The sequence below is a fragment of the Charadrius vociferus genome, unplaced genomic scaffold, assembly GCF_000708025.1.
Source record: "Charadrius vociferus isolate BGI_N301 unplaced genomic scaffold, ASM70802v2 scaffold121, whole genome shotgun sequence".
Taxonomy (NCBI): domain Eukaryota; kingdom Metazoa; phylum Chordata; class Aves; order Charadriiformes; family Charadriidae; genus Charadrius; species Charadrius vociferus.
Window position 1 is genome coordinate 353,860 of NW_009646858.1, and position 16,827 is coordinate 370,686.

The following is a 16,827-nucleotide window of genomic DNA, read 5'->3' on the forward strand; positions in this document are numbered from 1 at the left end:
CCAGCCTCCAAGAAGCAGCATAGATGAGAGCAGCACATCTTCAGAGCTTCAGTACTCACCATGTTCTGTCCTAAAGGATGTGCTAACGAGCCCCACCTTAATCACTTCATCTTGAACAAAAAGTGAGAGACTCAACACCTAATCAAGCATATAAAATGCTTCCCTGTATATAACCAACTGCTCAGTTTAGCAGATGGAGACTTCAACCTATTCCAGTATCGAGGCCAGCTGCAGGATTAATTTCTCCTTGAGCAGCAAACCAATGTCACAATACAAACAGAAGTGCTATGAACCTCACACCCGCCTCATCTCTTTCACCTGCTACCTGGCCCAGATTAGGAGAGGAGCAGTTAAAAATAGTCCCATAGCAAAAGCTGTGTGAGACCACCTGGCTTCAGCACGGAGCAGGTTCACACCTCTCAGTGTCATCTTCTCACCCCAGTTACCTTGCTGGCCTCCCACACCCCTCCCCAGATCCAGCACTGGCTCCTTCATGCTGATGTGAAACATGCTGAATAATTGATCATCTAGTTTGCTGACTGAACTAAAAAATGGGGTTTTTGGGTCAATCCAAAATGAAATGCCTTTTTTTTTTCCTCCCCACAACCCAAGATCTGAAAAAGAAACCTACAGTCATGCACATTTAAGTGTGAATTAAATATTTTGTTTTGAAGTTTAGTTAAAGCTCTTTCCTGTGTCCTCTTGGGTCAAAACAGACAGAGGAGAAACAAGGGGAGAATAACAAGAGGTAGGAAATAAACAGGTTATGGCCCTGAAACCTGCAGTTCCATGCTTGGCTGCCCACCGACTGGGCTTATGCTATGTGACCTTATCAGCTATGCAGTGTCCTAGAAAACTGTGAGGCAAAACTGAACTACAACGGCATCCTGCATATTGGCTTAAAGATCTTTGCAAAGTCTTGAGAGAGTGACCTTACCTGCTGTGGTGAACATGGTCTCATTAGCCAGGAGATGAAAGAAGACACATTAAAAAAAAAAAAAAAAAGAAAAAGAAAAAAGAAAAAACCCAGCAAAGCTGCAAGGGTCCACCAGAAAGGGACAGACAGCAGGAGCTTTGGGATATCTCCAGGGCTGCTGAGGGCACAACAGACCAAACTGTGCTAAGGAAAACCTCTGTTTGCCCTCCTGATTTTCAGACTATTTCCAAATGACTTAAAAAAAAAAAAAAAAAAGACTATTTCCAAAAAGTCAGGCTATTTCCAAAGATAAGGAAAAAGATATCTTGAAGGTGACAGCCTTTGTCACACTTGCAGGGATAAGGAGGAAGAAGTAGTATGTCAAGGATCCTTCATATCTCTATATAAGATGTCATGAATCAGCAAGTCGCTACATGAATGGCCCCAAGAAAGCTGAAGAACTCCCACCTCTCTTGGTCCACAGAGGAAGACAGTGTCACCACTCTGGTGGCAGGTCTGTGAGCTGGTCCCAGCTCACTATGACTGGTCAGCTGCACATTGAATGGCTCAGAAATGGGGGAAGAAAGAGTGGCAGATAATAGAAAATGTGGATTCCTGGTGAAAAACTGAAAATGAGACACTTTCATTTAAAGGCATTTTTTGGGCAAAAGAGTAAATATCCCATTTTGTCAGAAAATTGAAACTGGCAATAAGAAAACATTTGTCATCCCTATTCATGGTCCCACCTTGCTTCTTTGCTTGCACCCTGTTTTGCATGGGCCAAAGGAGAGTCCCAGCATTGACGTGCCTTCCTGCAGGATGCTGAGATCCAGGTCTGCTGTTCTGTCTCTTCCGTCACCATGATCAACTAAGATACGATAATTGGGACCATTTAACGCGCCACTCACTGCCCATTCACTGCTCTTTTCAGTTCCCTCTGTGTTGCATGGATCGAAAGAAGTACAAGAGACTCCTTGTAGGTGATGCAGGACTTCTTGTTCCCTCCAGGCTACCACTGCCAGACAGAATTAACTGTGGGGGAGGTGATGGTGGTCCACCTCTCCTGTCTGACTGTGCAAAGGACCCATGCACATGCAGTTTCCCTTAAGGATTTTTCATGTGAAGAAAGCTTATAACTTGCTTCTGAGAAAAATGCTTCAAAATGATGTGCTTGTCTCTCCCTGAAACAATATAAACTCTAAGTTCAGATAAGATGTGAATTTAGAATTAAAGGCAATAAAGTAAAATAAAGCACAATACTTTTACAACCAATACAAAAAGAGAATTTGCAAAACAGTATGCTGTTATCAATATTACATTACTGAGACTCCTGCAGAGTTTAGTACTGCACAAATCTATCATGAAAGGTCTGCTTGATTTTAGACCTAAAGCTTCCTGCTGCAGAAGAACCTGGGATTATTGACCCCTGAATCATGGCATAAATATTGACAATCATTGAGGTAAACATCAAGGTTTATTGACCAAGATGCAGTAGCTATCCAGGTTTACAGAACTAGAAGGAATAGCAAATTACGTTTCATGAGACAGGCTGTCAATATGGACTTTTATCACTTACCCTAGCCAGAAACATCTGCCCTGAGATTTCACGTGGGGAGAACTCGTCCCCACTCCTGGGGCAGTGCGCTCCCAGGTGTAGCTGCCCATTCCCCCTCACTGAGTCATGGTAACGCTTGCAGACGATGCATTTGTATTAGGATAGCCAAGGTAAAAGGCTTTCCAAGGAAATTAGTCTGTGCACAATTTCCATGCAAACCACCTAATGCAGGGTAGCAGAAAGCAGAAAAGACTCAGGACTGAGAAAGGAAAAGTCATGCACATCCAAACTCCTGCACGTGTGCATGCTATGATTAAAATGGCAATTAGGAAAACCTGAGTGACATTTGTTAGCCCATCAGCCCGCATTCCATTACCTATGTAGGCTTTTCAAACGTGGTGTGTGTCCGTTCATACACCTGTTTATACACTTATGCAAGCTCCACTTAGAATCATAGAATTGTCTAGGTTGGAAGGGACCTTTAAGATCATCAAGTTCAACCATCAGCCTAACTTCACCCTTTACTTGTGCGTACACATAGGGAATATTTCTGGGTCATAATCTGTTATCTTTCACAGCACAAGCCAACTACCAATAACTGATGCAGTTCAAAGAGAACATTTTCCCCAGGCACTTTATTCGATAATTATCCACCATGGGGTTCCTCATCTGTTATCGGCCCCTGTTCAGACAGGAAGCCAAGCTGGAGGGAGTCCTGTTGTGATCGGGTCTGGTGACATCGGTTGTTGTAAGTCCTACATGATTACCTTCCCTGAAGCCTTTCCTCTTCTGAGGAGACTGACAGATGTTCTCGCCACCATGACTCTTTCCAGCAGTCCCGACTCAGGCTTTTCCTATTCTGACAGGGGGAATTAGCTTAGACCGTGCCTCAATGCCGCCTGCATCCCTCATCCATTCAGATGCTATTATGCATATCAAAGTATCAGTCTTCTGAGAGTTTCTTGTTTCACTGGCAATTTTTCCTTTCTACAGAGGTAGAATGAACTCAAATGTGAGGAGATACAGCAAACTCTTATTTTGCACGGCAGTTTTCCCTCTGTCACCCAATATTGGAGCTACCTGAACACATGCATAACTGTATGAGATTCATAGTGGTGGAAACTCTCGCAATGTCAGATATTTCATTTCCACCCACGGACTCTGATGATGGACTAGTCACTATGGAAACCCTCCCAGCCTCCTTCCTTCACCTTCTATTATAGATTGTCACTATCTATTTGCCACTGGTGGCAGACATCCTGTGCAGAGATACTCAAGAAGATGGCCTAGGAGCTTTGGGGCTGCTAAAGGGAGAAAATAGAGGGCACTTTACATGCCTGGCTTCCTGAGGCAGCTCTGCTATCTTACTGATACTCGTAGCACACATCCATCCTCATTTCAAGAGGAAAAACTTCTCCCGGATTAATGCAGTTTCAGGGAGGGCAATGAATATTCAAAAACCTCCAAAAAGGAAAGAGGGAAACACAATGAAATTTCAGGCTGAATATTAAGCAATAATTCCTATTAATTAAAATTAGACTTCAAGGATTTGAACAGAGATCGCAGTCAGCAGTAGTTAGATGAAACCGAATGAATATTTAGCATCGCTTATTCCTAGGATTCAAATTCTCACTGAGCCGTGTAATATTCTGATTCTGCACTGTCCAGAGTAGTAGTCTGAATTTGAAATGTATTATGAGACTCGTGCAGGAAGTGGCAGAAACAGTCTCATTGTTGCTAAAACATATCTTGGCAGACAAACTGCTTTGATGCAGCAAAGTAAGTCCCAGAATTACTTGATTATTAGTTTTTACAGTGTTTTGCATTTAGTTTTGTTCATTGTCCATGTTCTTATTTGTCTGTTGAGGTGCCATAAGCACTAATTTTGCAAATGACTGACTGGGCTTTTCACAAAATTCATTGGTCATAATCTAGAGAGATGGTATGACAGCATAAAGGCTCTCTCTTAAAAGTAGAGTTTGGCTCAGGAAAGTGCTGGATTGTGTTTAAGCACACACTTAAGTACCACACTGAAAAAAGACCCCAAAAGCAAGAAATTAGCAAATCCTCATTAGTATTAAGTCAAATGGGCTTAAGCCATAATGTTCATTCCTACTAGCTCTGAACATCAGCACATACAGAACTCAACGGTGATCTTAGCTTCAGGACTTCTGGTGTACGTTGCTATTGCTATTGCTGTTGCTAATGCTATTAACAAATATTAACACTATTTTATTTATTTACTTTCTTATACCTTCCCCACATGAATTGTTATTATTATTCCCCACACTTAAGTCTGATACGAAATCTTTCTGTTATCAATTACGTAATGTCTAAGACAGACCCTATAGTGTTGAAATTTCTTCTTCAGCCAATATTAATGCATTTTCAGAGAATAGAAATTCTGCGTTACAGTAGATCATGCCTTTCCTACCTACACTGGTGGCTTTGCATACAGAAGTTGCTTTGTCCTTTAGTCAGCCCAGGAGTCTGTAAGCCCAGTTTGCCATTGCAGTTGTTCATCTCATAGAAGGTAATAAAATATTAATTGTTTCCTTGCTCTTGCGATAATTTCTTTGGACGTTCACATTTGCCCTGCAGCCACCACGAAGTATAGCTCTAAGTTCACTGCAAGGACCCAGTAGGAAATGTCATTGAACTGAAAGGATTTAAGCAAAACACATTTAGATAGTTCTATGAGTACCTGCCTTGTAATTTTGAGATGGTAAGACATGGGCCAGTGCATTCCTTGCTCCCATGAACCATATAATGCAGCGTAAGTGAGACACAGGTCGAGCACTAAAGCTTCTGTTGAACTGGACACACCTTGAAGGTTGCAGACATCAGATCTCAGCTTCTTCCAACACAATCTTAAACTTGACCTGTTAGGTCTGTGATCCACCTTGGTGCTCGCTGACAGACGTTAAGGACATGATGACAGTTGAACATACCATAGAATAAAAGAAGAATTAATCAGTCAGTTGAACCCCCTTGCGTATTTCTCTTTAGTCACCAAACTAAATCTCAAGCATGGTATTAATGCGATGACCTGGTCCTGAATTTACATTTACTTCCATCGGAATAGCCATGGTTAACTCCAGCTCAGCCACAGGGCACATGTGTACAGGGCACTGTGGCTTCAGCACAAACAAAGTGCAAAATACCTGTCTCATGATGTTTGACCTTGGCCTGCTCTTGGGTTTGAAAATCTATCCAACACCACTGTTTTGACAAGTTAGTTATAATGGATTAATTAGCATTCTAGGGGTAATGCAGGGTCCCTCTCTTGCAGTGAAAGGTTCTGACTTCCTCTTCGGTGAATTAATCCTTTTCTTCTCAGGTTTGGACTTACTCATTCTGTGGAATGACCCCAAATCTCTTCAGGGGCTTTCATTAAACACACACGGCTCCTGCTTGAAAAATTACTGTTCCTGTGGTGAGCAATACTCAAATGTTGCAGCTCTGCTTAGCCAGTTTATGCCCCCCCCCCCCCCCCGAGTCCTATGTTTAAGTGTTCTCATTCAGAGGAATCAAGTAATCTACCAAGCAATAACTGCAGCAAAGGACCCCGCTGTCACTGCTTGCTAAAAGATGCACGTCCATCCCCTGAACTTGTCTGCTGCAACTCCCACTCACAGACTGCAAAGGCAAAACATCTTGAAAGCTTTTGTGAGCTGGTTAAGATCAAAGAAATTTGGTTGCATAAATCATAATATTTCTGGAATACTAAACTGGAATAAAAGGAAGCGAGCATTGCAAATGGAGGGAAATGTAAATGCGGAACGTTGAATAATCTCCCCTAATGGACCCGTCTCAAGCTCGCTGACCTCAGCCACCGGACGGGCTGGCAAGGAGTGTTGTCACTTCTGACACAAATGAGAGGCAGTGAGGGTGCAGTGCTGGGGCTGGGCTGAGGTGGATTCCTGCTTGCTGGGATTCCAAGTGTGCTTGCAGACTGCCGGGTAGCCCCTGCGAAGAGTGAACTGTGCATTAACGCACAGGATGTTCCTGCAGAGAAGGTGACCCTGTTGCACAGAGCCCCTGGGGCTTGTTGCTTAACACATTGACTGTTATCCCAAATCCCCAAAACTGTTTGTTGTAGCAGAATTACATACAGTTCCTGATTCAAGGTAGAGCTGGAAGCCAGCCCAGGCTGGCGTGGTTAGTGCTGTGGTATTGTGTGAGCTGAAGGACCGCACACCTGTGACACTGCAACCATGTCTCTGGGGTCTGGTAACCTGCATAAGCTGCTCGAGATGAGCTCTGCTTCCTCCTGCCAGCCAGAAAATAGCATTTTCTCAGACTGAAGACTGACCAGAAAGTGGCTTTTCAGAAAGGGATGTGGCAGTTCTTACGGGCAACAAGTTGAACGTGAACCAACATTGTGCCCTTGCAGTAAAGAAAGCCAATATCACCCTGGACTGCAGCAGGCAGAGTACTGCCAGCAAGCTGAGGGAGGTGGTCCTCCCCTCTGCTCAGCATGGGCGATAAACATCTGTAGTGCTGGACTCCCCAGCAAAAGATAGCCAGGGATGTCCTGGAGCAAGTCCAGAGCAGGCAACAAAGAAAATTAAAGGACTGGAGTATCTCTGGTATGGGGAGAAGCTGAAAGACCTGGGTGTGTTCAGCTTGTAGAAGTCTCAGGGGCATCTTATCAATGTGCATCCATGCCTGAGGGGAGGCTGTAAAGAAGACATAGCTGGACTCTTCTCTCTCTTATTCAGTGAGAGGAAAAAAGGAAATGAGCACAGACTGAAATACAGGAAAATCCATTTAAAAATAAGAAAAGACTGCTTTACATGTTGCCAGAGATCTTGTAGAGTCTCCATCCTTGGAGATACTGATAAACCCAGCTGGCTGTGGTCCTGGGCAACCTGCTCCAGATGACCCTGATTTGAGAAGGGGGTTGGGACTGGAAGGTCTCCAGAGGTGCCTCCAGCCTCAGCAGTTCTGTGATTCTGTGGTTCTGTGATGCCTCTAACATTGTTATTTAGGCTGCTGTTTTGTAGGACAATGGCTGACATTAAAGGTTCTCATCCTATCTAAAGCTTTGTGCTACCTGTAGGATAAATGTAACCCCACGCTAGGACAAATGCCCTGGCCCAGTGGAAAACAGCTTCCCATTAAATCCTCAGTGCTAGGCTTCATAGGTCTTTGGAAAGAGTGTGAATTCACCAGCGTGGTCTAACTGTGTGTGGCATCTATTTCTGACCATAGCAGATAACAATAGAGCTATTTCTACAAGAATTGAAAACAAATAATTAACTCAAGAGATCTCTTAGATTGGTATTTCAAGTAGATAATAGAAAAGTCATGGAGCTGAGCAGGAGGTTACAAGCAAAAAACCATGTGTTATTAATCCCAGATGTAGCACCAATGATTTACCTGTCAAATCACTTCATGTTACTACTTTGAATACCTCTTGGAAGCTAAAAATGCCCCTAGCAAAGCCAAGTCATTCACTTGTACATAATAAAAAAACCCCATATTTTTGAAAATCAGTGTTCTGTCTAAGAAATGAGGCTGCTTTATATTAAGTCTATCCATAAAGGGACCAAAAGAATTATCCTAAGCATGCAGTCACTGGTGTGTAGGTATCAGCTGAAACCATGGAGCAAGGATTTCTGTTATAAACTATGCCGACTGCATCCAGTTTGTCTAATCATTTGTATAAAATAAGTTTACCCCTTATTCCTGCAGAACCAGGCTTTCTCTGCATGTTTCTATGAGACTCAGTGAGACTAAACTCTGTCCTTCTCTGAATTGGTCCAGAAATATTTCTGTGGCAGGACAAAACTGAGAGCTTCAGGATGGAGAACATGGTGGACAGGTGGTTGGTATCAGCCAGGGTTCCTGTTGTATCTAGGAGGTGCAGCCACACTTCAGCAAGCAGCTGGCAAGCAAAAACACCTTAAACACTTCAAGAATGCAGCCTGACCAGCAGCCTTCCTCCCAGGTTGGAGTAGCTGTGCTTGAACCTACAGGACTGAACCTCTACAGAAGGTGAATGCTCTCACCACAAGGCTCAAAAAACCATCTCTGCTCAAGTCTCAGCTCTCTCCTTCCCTCTGATTTTTGACAAGAAATTCCATCTAGGTGCCAAGACATGTTTCCCTAATAAGAACGTGTTGACACTGGTACATTCCCACGAGCAGCATTAGTTTGAAGACATCTATGTTTTTTGAGGAAAAGCTGTTTCTGGGAAGGCTCACTTCCCTGCTGTGATCCTGCACCGTTCTGTGAGCAGGATGTCTGGGCGACATTTCCTCCCACGTGCTGGGCCAGCACCAGTCCTTTCCTCCACTTACCTCTACCTCCAGCATGTGGTCCCTCCACCCATCTCTGGCCTGAAGGTGCTTTGCACCTCTGCAAGGTGCTGCAAGTGGTCATACTCCCTTGTCAGACCATGCAGCAAGACAGAAGCTGATGTGTGGCCTGACCCTCTTGGATCAGGGCTTCTATTTAATTTGTCTTCCACGGTCTTACTGCTAACTATCTGTGTACAAACGTTTGTTAATAGGGCAACACACGATTTGCCCACATTAGGGAAATGAGAACAGAATTGTTATCTGTCCGTTACATTTGCACGGGCCACGAGATCATTTTACATCCAATTGAAATGCCTACTGAGGACATGTATGGGCCTGCAGAAATGTAAATACATTCCCTTTTCTTTTCCACAGGGGTGACTTTTTGAACTCAAAGCTTCCTAGGGAAAATATTAATGCTTTTACAATTAGACACCCCAGCAGAACTGTCTGAATGGGATAAGAGTAGCTGGGAAGTGGGGATCAACTTTGTCTCTGGTAGAAGGACAAAAACCAGTTAAAAACTGCAAAACCTAAAAAGAGAACAGGAAAACAAAACACCTCCAAACTGCTCATTGACAGGTAACACCCTGCTTGAGTCTTGCGGGATCTTCCCAGTGAGAGCTTCACAAATTCATTGACCCCATGAGAACACTCCTCAGCAGCACAGTCAGTGAAGCAAAATCCCACTGCAATTCCACCAGCAGGACACAAAGAAAAAGGGAGAACCAAGGAGCCAGTCTGGCTTCAGAGGGACAGACTGAAAGATTTAAACATATTTAAGGTAATAACACAACACCTAAAGAAGATGAGAGGGAAAATCACACTTCTGCTCTGAACATACTTTGCACGGCGAGGGCTGCAGCAAGTTAAATTCATCCACAGTGTGCTGTGACGTGGATCCAAACAGACATGTTTCACATGTTCAAACATGTTAAGGCCGATTCAAGTCTGATTTATTCAGGCTGATCTGGAGATCTTTAGAACTTCCCCAGGTGCAGCATGGTCCAGCCTCGTGATGTATTGCAGACCTCAAGATTGGGCAGGTTTTTCTGTCCTGTGATTGCAGGCAAATCTCAGCATGCTTTTGTCAAAGCTTGGCCACCCAACCTAAGAGCCCAGGCTCCCCCTGTCCAATGGGTACTTCATGGAGACAGAGGCATTGCCAGATGGTCATTCATCCTGCCTAACACTGCCAATGTATACACCAGCACTCTCAGGGAATTTGATAGTCATAATTTTTAAGCCAATGCTGTGATTTTGAGGATATATTTCCTGCTATTTAAATGTCAAGCAATAGTTTTCAGATAGCTGGTTTCTGCATGAGTCATGTTCTTTCCCACTTCAAAGATGTAGAGGCAGGTTATACCAGGGCTGGAAAAAGTGCTACCAAATGCTCTGTCCAAACATAAATGGTGATTATAATTTGGGAGAGAAAGAAGGAGGCAAAAACTCTTCCAGGTCACAGGATCATAGAATTGTCTGTGTTGGAAGGATCTTTAAGATCATTGAATCCAATCATCAACCTAACACTGCCAAACCCACCACTAAATGACGTCCTTTAGCACCACCTCTACCCACCTTTTAAATACGTCCGGGGTGGCAACTCCAGCACTTCCCTGGGCAGCCTGTTCCAATGTCTGATAAGCCTTTTGGGGAAGAAAATTCTTCCAATATCCAATCTAAACTTCCCCTGGTGCAACTTGAGGCCGTTTCCTCTTGTCCTATCACCTGTTCCCTGGGAGAAGAGACTGACCCCCCCTCACTACACCCTTCTTTCAGGGAGCTGTAGAGAGTGAGAAGGTCTCCCCTCAGCCTCCTTTTCTCCAGGCAGAACACTGCAGTTCCCTCAGCCACTCCTCATGAGACTTGTCCTCCAGGCCCCTCACCAGCTCCGTTGCCCTTCTCTGGACACGCTCCAGCACCTCAATGTCTCTATCTGTGAGGATCTATGAGTGTCCCTCAGGGCGCACCAGAAGACACCAGACTGTTGGGTTTTGCATTTGAAGTTACACAGTCCCTTCCAGTGCAATTAATGTAGCAAGAGATAGGAATGAACCACTAACAATGAGACTCAAAGGGAAGTCCTTTGTGTTTTGAGCCCAGGGAGGAACAAGTCCTTGCTCAAGAAGTAAAAAGTTACAAGGAAAAATTCACTGCTGTGCCAACTGGATACCATGAACACTCAGACCTTCTGCAGTGGGAGACATGAGGGCAATATTATCAGGATAACTTCTCTGTCTTTCAAGGATGAAAGCAATGTGGTAGGTTTCTACAAGCTGTAAAATTAATTATTTTACATATCTCTGGCAAGCTTTTTCCATGAGCTAGGAAGGCTTTTGACATGTTCCAGAATCAAGGCCAAAATCTGAGTTACCAAAGGACAAATATTCTTTAAAGCAATCCTTTAAAAGAAAGGAATTTGACCAGGCACGCAGGCCTTGGCGGGCTGTGGGAGCAGGACAGGGCTCTTTTCTGCAGGGTCATGTGTACGATGGGGTCTAGCCCGTGGTGATTTGGTGATCAAAGCATTTAGCACAGGACTCCCACAGGCTGTGCAGGGATGTTTGCTCAGCCTCAGTTTGCTGGATGTGGCAGGGAGGGGTAAAAAACAGTCCTTAGTGTCATGGAGAGAGGCGGCTTTCCATACTGTGCTGGGTGGCCCTTTACACCTATAAAAGATGTTTTTCCGTTTCTCTAGCTTCATTTAAACCAATGATTCAGTGTATTCCTCCCCATTAAACCCACACAGACAGTACCACTGGCTTATTATCTGCCTCAATAAATTGTTTCTGATCGACGTTGATTCATGTTTGACAGAATTGTCACCTACAGTATTGCTCACCAAGTTATTTTCTTTAGATATTAGTGGTTGACTTGATCTTATTTCTCTCATCAATTAGCGAGGGCTCAAAGTTAAATGTAGTGGCCTGTTATTTCCTGAAGTCCTGTCTTTGCCTTTTATAAAGGGTTTTCACCCCTCTGTTTCCACCTGAGCTGATGGCCAGTGAATCCAGAGTTCAGCCTTTCCTTTCCACTGTTTTGGGGTTCATTTCATTTCACTGTTTTGGGGTTCATTTGGGGTTCATAGGGCAACCAAGATGATTGAGGGATTGGAGCATCTCCCTTATGAGGAAAGGCTGAGAGTGCTGGGACTCTTTAGCCTGGAGAAGAGAAGGCTGAGGGGAGACCTTATTATTGCTTATAAATATCTAAAGGGTGGGTTGAAGGAGGATGGAGCCAGACTCTTCTCGGTGGTTCCCAGGGACAGGACGAGGGGCAGTGGGTGCAAGTTGGAACAGAGGAAGTTCCGTTCCAACACACGGAAAAACTTCTTTACAGTTGGGGTGACGGAGCAGTGGCACAGGCTGCCCTGGGAGGGGGGGGAGTCCCCTTCTCTGGAGATTTTCCAAACCTGCCTGGATGCAGTCCTGAGTGATGTGCTCTGGGCAGTCCTGCTTTAGCAGGGGGGTTGGACTAGATGATCTCTAGAGGTCCCTTCCAACTCTGAAAATTCTGTGATTCTGTGTGATTCTGTGATTTCCCCCTTTTCATCAGCAACAGGCTCCTACTTCCTTAAGTCCAGTTTGTTTAAAGTTGATCTTCAGGCTGCACAAATGGTCAGTTTTTCCTTTTCCCAGAAATGTGACACAGCAAAACACCCCTCTAATTGACATTAGGAAGGGTTAGTTGTAGCCTTTTTTTTTTTTTTTTTAATGCAGATTTCAATGAAATTAACTTTTTGCTGTGGAAAATAGTTCATACTAAAATGTTCAACCAGTTTAGCAGGATAAATCTATTCCCTCAGCTCTGGTTCTGACCACCCACCTTCTCCAAAGCCAGGATCAAGGAAACCTTAGACTCTGCTCTTGCTGCTTCTGGCTCGTTCCAGTACCTGTGCAGATCAGGAGGAGACTCCCTGAACAGCTCCATGGTACTGCTTATAAACTCGTGAGTGCAGAAACAGGCCAAGTACTATACTGAACTCTCTTTGGAAGGGTTCAGAGAAAAGCAAGGACAATGGGAGGTGGAATAGATCATAGATTGACACTGGATGAGTAAATTTATACAGTTTAGCTAAACAACCCCTTAAAACCCAGTCTGGGGAATCATGAACAGCAGCCACTGCACAACCCCCTATGTCATGCAAGGACCTCTCCCTCCTGGAGTCCTGGGAGCTGCAGGAATAGGGTGGGTCCTTCTCAGGTATACCATGTCCCAAAGAAGTGAGGACCATCAGGAAGAAATGCTCTTCCCCTTCCATGCCAGCTCATGGGGTAAGTTGTACCAGCCTGCTTGTGCTTCCCCCAGTGCCCTGTGGAACGATGTCACACTGCGCACCCCTACCTCCTCCTACAGAGTTCAACACCACCATTTAGGGCTATGGAGGCTGATGGGGAGTGGAGGGCTTTACACAGAGGAGAAAAACTGAAGGACGATGTTATTGGGACTGCAAAGCAAGAATGAGGACAAGAAAATAATTAAAATTCTCTGTTTCCCTCTCTAGGATCATAGACTTCTATCTTTTTGCTCTCTCATCTTTGCTTTCTGAACACAGACAACCTCGCAGCTGTCATTTCCCAGAGACTGGCAGGTCCTTTATCTCCTGAGATATTTTCTATCAGCCAGTCTGCAGAACTACAGTAGTCTTTGGTTGGACACCAGCCCACTACTAAGTATGTAGGAATAAAGGTAGTTTTCTCTGTCTTTAACTCATTAATTTGAAGGGACAGAGGTGTGGGTAGGGCAAAAGAGAAGCTGCTTCCTTTGGGTGAACACAGCTGCTGGGTTTGGAGCCCTGGTTCATCAGCTCACACCCCTCAGATTAGCAGGTAACATGACTGTTAGAGACAGCAGACATGTCTGCTTTCTGGAGGTGCATCCAGAGCCTTTAAACAAAAGGCTATTTACATGGAAATTTGCAGATGTGATTCATGAGTCCTCATAGAAGCTTCAGCTACAGCAACCTTCAGGAGGAAAAAATTGTGCCTTTAGTCTTGATGGTCATGGGGACGGGATGGGGATCACAGCAGGGGCAGAGGTGTCTCTGTACACTGCCAGCACACCTTGGAATGAGCTGAGGGAGTTCATCTGAACATTGGGGAACTGAGCCATATGTTCAGTTACATGAGTAGCCGTTTTCTTTGACCTTTCAAGGTCCAGCTCAAATCTGAATGCAAGTTAATTGATTATGTGATCCAAAATGACTGAAGGTTCTATGTAATGAACATGGCTGTACAATAAGTTGTAGTCAGTTTTGTCTCAAGGCACAAAGACTGTGTATATAGAATGTTTGGTCCAAGATTTGATTCACATACAGCTCATGATGCTCAGGATAAAAAATAATATTGCTTGACTTGAAGTGCATTGTGTGCTTGGCTGCTATCAACTTGAACATAGGGGAGAAACAACGATTTTGCCAGGTGTGGTCCCACAGAAGTTAGTAGTTATCCAAGCTACCTTCCCACGAACTACTGTAAGAACTCTCAAAGTCTTGTTCCATCAGGACTGCAGCCCAAGCATAAGAATTAAGGAAGTTTTTAACTAAACCTTTTGAGGTTGAAGTTTACCTTATAGTTTCCTTCTGTTGGCCTTTCTTTGGTATAGCAGAGGATTACCCAGGTGCATGTACTGGTGACATGTCAAACTTGGGTAACTTGCCACTGATTCACAAAGAAGAAGTAGTTTAATGATATCCTTTCAAGATTATCTTAAGACAAGTTTATCATAAGATAAGGTTATCTTGTAAGAGTTAAGTCTTTTGGTACCCTCTCCACTTGCCCTAGCTACCTGGCACATGAGTGTCCCCTCTCACATCTCTTCTTAATAAAATCCTCAGATTACTCACTACTGGTAGTCTACTCTGCTGGTAGTCTTATTGTGTACCAGCGATCATTGAGGATACTCATAGCAACTTGATGATGATCCAAAGAAAAAAATGGGATATACTGCAATGACTAATGCTAGTTTCTGGATGAATCTTGTTGTATCAGAAGAGTTTGTGGATTATCTGAAAGAGTTTAAGATTTCTTAACAGCAGAATAGTGGTTTATCTTCCCAGGAAGAAGACAATAATATGTATGATGCTGGGATTCTGCTGTTAATATGGTTTAAACACTGAAATATCTAAGAATAAGAAAAATACAACACATTCTCTTACATAAGCTTCAAAAGCTGCCCAAGCTAACTTTAACTTGAAGGAAAACTTGGTATGTGTGGAAAGTGTGACCACATCTCCCAAGAGAAAACCCAGTCCTTTTCAGATCAAACAGATAAAGGACACGCTGCCACTTAGCTCAGGGAGTAATGACAGATGACAAGAAACTGCCTGCAGACATTTATTTGAACCATTGAATTAAATTTCTTTGGTTGTACTTATGACAACATTTTTCCTCAGATTTCCATGTGTTCTTGTCACCTGCCTTTTATTAGGTGAAGTTACAGGAAGCTAGTTTTAAGACTTTGTCGTTGAGTATTGGCACAGGAATCTAGACAGTGAAAGGTCCACTGTCTGAAAAGGCATAAAAATGCATTGCTGAACCTGGGGTACCACAACACTTACAAAACCTTGATTCCTGTGCAGTTTTGAAGTGGTGCATCATGTATGTGCAAACAACCACAATGAAACAGCACAGCTCTTCCTCTGAACTTGAACCAACTAACCATGAAGTAAGTGAAAATTGTGAGCATTAGAGTTGAATAATTTCTTGATTTGAGAAAATTGGTCTTTATTCAACAGAGAAATGAGGGAATCAGACAGCACTGAATATACTGAATATAAAGCCAGCACACACATATCAGGTAAGATGAGATGAGATGACAGATCTAATAAATTGTTTCTTTAACAGCTAAGCCCAGGCAGAAAGAGAAAAAAAAGCTCATCTCAGGAAAGCAGTGTGACCAATGAAGTCCTCCATCCCTGGAGGCTCTCAAGACAAAGGTAGAACAAAGTCCACCTGATGTAGCTACAGTTGTGCAGTAATTGATGGTGACCAGGATCTGGCTGATCCCAGCTGAACTTTAGGAATTTGCTTAATGTGTCCAAGTTCCCCGTCTAGTCTTGATTGGGAGCCAAGGTGCCTTCTGCAGTCAGCAGATAATAGTGGGACCTTTCTAAGTACGATTCCTCTTATCTAAGATAGGAATTGCCACCTGGAGCGGTGTAGAGGGGGTTGTAGAGAGAACATAGACTCCTGGTTTTCAGATAGCTAATGTTTGGTGATATGTATCCATTCTGAGTCTCATCCTAGCTGTACAATATTTATTGAAGGAATGTGCTGAGAGAAGAATTTTGCCTGGGTTTTACTCTACCTTCTCATATTGGGAGCTCAGCAGACTCCTTTGCAATGTCCCAGCTGCTTGTGATAGAAGGTTAATCTTTTAATGAGATTTTAGAAGTCTTTATTGCTAGTTTTATGTAAGAAGTCCAGAATCCCAGTGTCAGGAGCTTAATAAATAAGGTTTGTTGGTCTGGGGGAATTCCACGGATCTGGAGCAAAAATTACAAGAGAATTTACTCATACATTAGGCTGCCTAATAGTCAGGAGCTTATTCTTCTGTACAGCCAGTGAAGAGATAGAAGCTTCTCTATTTGGCAATTCATATCTCAGATGGAGCCTATTTTCTGTTGCTTCAGCAATTCTTATAGTGTATTAAGCCTTGAGCTCCATCTTTATAGCAGAGACATTGGAAGCAAACCCAATATACGCATTTTTTCCATTATACTATTATTATATGGAACAAATGAGTTCCATATAACAATAAAAGTCATGTTTATTAAATACTATTAATCAGCTGTAAGCCCTAAAGTGGCTTAATGCTACATGTGGAATGAAGTTTTAGGTTTGGATATATGATTACCTGAAAGTACGTATTACCTGCTAACTGTAATGAATGGGTAACTTGTGAAGATCTCAAGAATGCAAATTCTTCATGAAATCTCCTCAGTTTTCTCTGATTGTTTTTCACTGAGCCTTACATTTTTCAGGTGAAATGGGAACTGCATGAAAAGCATATTCCTTCTCCAGCTGCAGAGATTTGAAAGTTGC

At 43.4% G+C, this 16,827-nt stretch overlaps 1 protein-coding gene across 1 annotated transcript in view; it reads left to right on the top strand.

The window, feature by feature from the left end:
* Positions 1 to 16,827, top strand: part of SHISA6 (shisa family member 6) — a gene marked incomplete at its 5' end in the record, with an annotated part of 269,956 nt that overhangs the window by 157,141 nt on the left and 95,988 nt on the right. The window lies entirely within an intron of this gene.